This window comes from Ostrinia furnacalis, unplaced genomic scaffold (genome assembly GCF_004193835.3).
Source record: "Ostrinia furnacalis isolate ACB-3 unplaced genomic scaffold, ASM419383v2 OfSCF7311, whole genome shotgun sequence".
Lineage (NCBI taxonomy): Eukaryota > Metazoa > Arthropoda > Insecta > Lepidoptera > Crambidae > Ostrinia > Ostrinia furnacalis.
The window spans coordinates 1,852-6,607 of record NW_021137550.1 but is presented as its reverse complement, the minus strand read 5'-3'; positions in this window follow the sequence as shown (position 1 = coordinate 6,607).

Sequence of the window (4,756 nt, the reverse complement as noted above, 5' to 3'; positions counted from 1 at the left end):
AGAGGACTAAAGAGTCGTTGAATATAAATAACAGAAACTCGGAACTGTAATAAGTAAGTGTCTATTTTAGTTAGTTTGGATTCAATAGCAATACTATATTTTACAAATATGTACCTATGTACTCAGATGTGTACCTATGTACTCAGATGTTGAGAAATTCCTACATTGAAGTCAATGTACTTACGAGTATTTATCAGTATCTCGTTGGCAATTTACGAAAATCCAAGACAATTTATATGTTGACATGTAATTAACTTTAACTTTGATTTATTTCTAGACCCCTTCAGAATTCGATAGCTCATCGCTCTCATTAAATCTTAACAACACGGACTTGTCTCAAACGCCTACAAATTTAATTACTGAATCAGCAGTAACCTATAAAATGATTTGTTCACCCGAAGCTTAAATTCTAAGAGGGATTACACACTAGATATTTATAACGCTTAAAAATGAAGTATAAAGGTCACCGTCGTCACTCTTTTACCAGAGTACCTATATCATTCTAAAAACGGAAAATAAGTGAATAATCTACCAAAACCTCGCTGTTTATCATTATGCCGATCGAAGGACTTTTCTATAGGGTAAACACACTCAAACACCTGCTACTAAAGTTTCCTCGAAGGTTCGTATAAAAACGTCGAAAATATCCCTTTTTCGTGGCAACAAAAGTTCAGCAAGCTTAGGAACAATTAATTTTGACCGGGGTAGGCGCTAACGAATGCCGATCATCTATTTCAGACTCTACGTGACCAGAAGGGCTTTAGTAGGTAGTTTAGTTTTCTGTTAAAAATGAGCATCACTCACAAATGCCCGGCGGTCGTTAGGTCGTATAATTTAGGCTTTCCTTCATCGGTTACTACGTAGTTAGTCAAATAGTTTGTCCGGAGTTATATACTAGACGCGTACGCAGCATTGTACGTTTTGTTGACGAAGCAGTAGCGTTGCGTACGGGACGTTGTATGCACGCGTACCTACAAACACTCTACAACATCACCGTGGACAGTGAAGCTTCGTTCGTTTCAGCCAAATAACGTCCACTGCTGGACAAAGGCCACCCAAGACTTTCCATAATGAACGGTCCTACGCTGCCCGCATATTATTGTTTCCTAATATCTTATCATCAGCTAATATTTCAAATGCACGAAAAATAACCATGACATTTGCGTTATAAAGTTCGATCTGTAAACACCTTTATGTTCTTGACAATAAAAAGCGGTCAGGGCAATAGGGATTAACAAAGTCAACAATTAAAATAGATTTTGACTATTGGAGTTTCGTGACTCGCGGAAGGCCCAGGAATTTCTGCCGAGTCACGTGAGTCTTAACAAGGGACAAGCAATCAAATTTCTTGTTAATTAGTAATAAATAAACGACGTGAATTATTTTTAGATCTACAAATACCTGAATGTCATGTAACTTGAGACATTGATTGATATTTTATACCTATTACAAATAAAAATAAAAAAATACTTCCTGGAAGTTTAAATAACTTATTTATTTTTGTATATGTTCGTCGCCTTTTTAAAAATTTACCTAAGTTACTGGTACATGGCTCAGCTGTTTAAGCTCAAAACTGAACAGTTGAAGTAGGTAATTTTGATGAATTTTGGTATAAAATATAAATTGCACCACCAAATAGAAAAAACATTCCATCTTTTCACGCCAAAAATGCGCCCCTTGTCTAAAAGGGGATAAAAAAATTATGAGAAACCCATAATTTATTACTTTCGGGATATTAATATTCATATTTTGTGCCCTCTTGAATAAAAACGTAAGAATATCAAAAGATTTTTAACGATAAGTTTTGGGACCTACTCCAGGTATAAATAGGTATACTTGACATTTAGAAACCGGGGTATTTGACGTGTATCAATGGGGTATTTTCGGCACCCTGAGTAATTTAGTTTACCTGATTAAATATTAGTTCTAAACATTGATTTACAAACCAGTTGACACAATTAATTTCAGACAATGTACATACATACACAGAGCTGTTGGCAAGTATTGGTTTATCACCCTAAGCAAGGTTCGAATATAAATAGATCAATATTTATTTATAAATGATACGAATGTAACACTTCACAAAGTAAAGTTCAACATTTCTTACCAAAGTAGAAATGAAATTTACATAAAATTAAATGTCACAAAACAAAAAGACTTAATTTTTGTTATAAGTACTCGTATTAATAGTACTTTTTCCGAGTCTTAATATCTACAGCGTTATTAATATTAGTAACTAGCGGCCGCCCGCGACTTTGAACGCGTGGATCCCGTTTTATCCTCTTAGGGGTGGAGTTTCGTAAAATCCGTTCTTAGTGAGCACCTACGTTCTAAAAGGAAACCCCATGCAAACTTGAGACTCCTAGCCCTTTTACTTGTTTTTTACTTAATTCATTTTTACAGCTTCTTGAAAAATATTGTCTAGAAACGACTGACGCATTTTTTGTGATAATAACAGCCTTATTTCATATTAAAATTTCTTCTCGTTTAATATTATGCCTATAGAGGAAAATGTATCTAAGAATAGACCGATGAAAAGTTTATCGTTCCTATTTACATGTCAACGGCTCATGTCGTGAGTAGGAACAATATTATGCTTTCGTCCCTTACAATGACACCGTAAGCACTTGTCAATAAAGTTAACTGTTTGTTATCCGTCTTTTTCATGTTTCAATAGATCCGTCAGGATGTAGCGTTATAACGGTGTGTATAGAGAAGGTTCACGGTACATGTAACGGATCATGCGACATTTTCTGTACGTATAGGACAATGGTTAGGATCAGAATGACACTCATATTCACAAAACGATGCCTGCTTAGGTGAAGCAGCAAATCGAACGCACAGCGTTGTATAGAGCTCTGTGATAGGTTCGTGTATCACCCTGTGCGTTCACGCGCACTGTGTGACCTCATGGTAATGTTTGGGAAGTCTGAAGACTAGATAATGAATTACCTTTGAGTCTATAGATACCATTGACGGACTGCGGATAGAGAATATAATAAAGATCATCATAAGATGAAGTGAAGCAACCAAGAAGAGACGTGGATGGAGGTATACCGTTATTTCTTTTGAATACAGTGCAATCGACAGGTAAAACGGTGATACTCGTATAGTGCTGTTTTTAAATTTTTGGGCGATTTTTAATGGTCTAATCTTTGCTTACCTACTTATCAAAACTAAAATTCAAAAACATAAGTAACTAAAACTAACACTGTTCGAAATCAGTCTGCACAAAGAATAAAGTTCCAACCACTGCAATTGAAAGCCAGGATCTACAGCTTAGATTATGAAGTTTACGTAGTCTTTTAGATTACTTAGGAACGTTTCGATTTTCAATATAAAAAAATAGAAGAGTTTGAATTAAAGTCAATAGAGTAGCGAACAATAAATCCACTGTATTTTACCCCACTGTGTATTGTTTGTGCCTACGTCAAACGCACCGCCGCGTGGGCGCAACGTGCGCGACGGGCGACGAGTAAAACGAATAGTTTCTATTTACATCATGCCTTAATATCACACTAATATTCTTGAAAAATTACATTGAACTGTATTTAACATTAATCCTATAGACACTACTACCACTTCATCAAAGCGTCCGCAAATTCAAACTAGTGAAATGCAAGAAATCGCTTTAATTACGTAGAGCTTATAGTGATAGACATGGGAGTAATTAATTATCATTATAATCCCAATCCGTGACACAGTAAGAATTTCACATGATTCTCTAATAAATGTTGTGAAATTAAATACTGAAATACATTATTCACTTTTTTTTTAATTTAAATTATTTAAATGAGTTTGTTGATAATAACTAGCTTATAGGCCCATGATCGCCACTGCGCCCAATCCGAGTACAACTGCTAGCAACTTTACGTATACAAGGCAAGTTTTTCTGTTTCACAAATAATCCTTTAGAAAAAAGAGAAAAAATACTATAAGTGCAATTGACCGCCAATCCTAAGTGAATCAGCTTCGTTGTCTCTAGCAACATGTTATAAACTCAAATTCCACAGGAATAGAAAATGAATCGTCGAAGGAAAGGCCTGAGGCTGTTTGTGACAGCACGTTACCGCAGTCAATACTATTGAGACCGCAGATCCATCACGCTCAGCAATAGCTAGAGAAACAATTGAAGAGACAACTCATGAAAAAGCAGGCAGCCATTCACAACAATTGCGAATGCAATAGCGTCAGTGCGCTGTGACATTGGAGTAATTGGTATAGAAAACACATACGTGCGAGACTTGCGACGCGAACTTAGATTGTTACTGGATATGACTTGACTGACTGAAAGTCGAGGAACTACCTAATAGAAACCAATGGGTACCTACTAACTGAATTTAATAATGTAGGTAGGTATTTATTATAATATGTGAGAGAAGCCATAAAACGAACTCATGAATTTAGGACTGCGTTTTTTATTTCGTCTGCTTTAAAAAAAGTTTTAGTACCTAGGTATATTTCAAAATATTTTACTATGCGAGTCTTTGTGAATTTGTGATCATAAGCCAGCTTAACTAGGTATGTCGTTTCTAGACTTCTATGACGTGCACACCCGGTGCAACCACAAGCTTTCTATCTGCGGGACACGGCCCTCGTTATCGCCGCAGCAAGCGCTCTGATAATATTAGGCTAGCAGACAACAGAATCCCTATTTTGGCTCTATCCTTTTCTTTCACTCGAGTATTGGCATGAACAGCAAGAGATTGGCCCGAAAATACACAATTGTTATATTAGCCCCCTAGAGATTTACTTT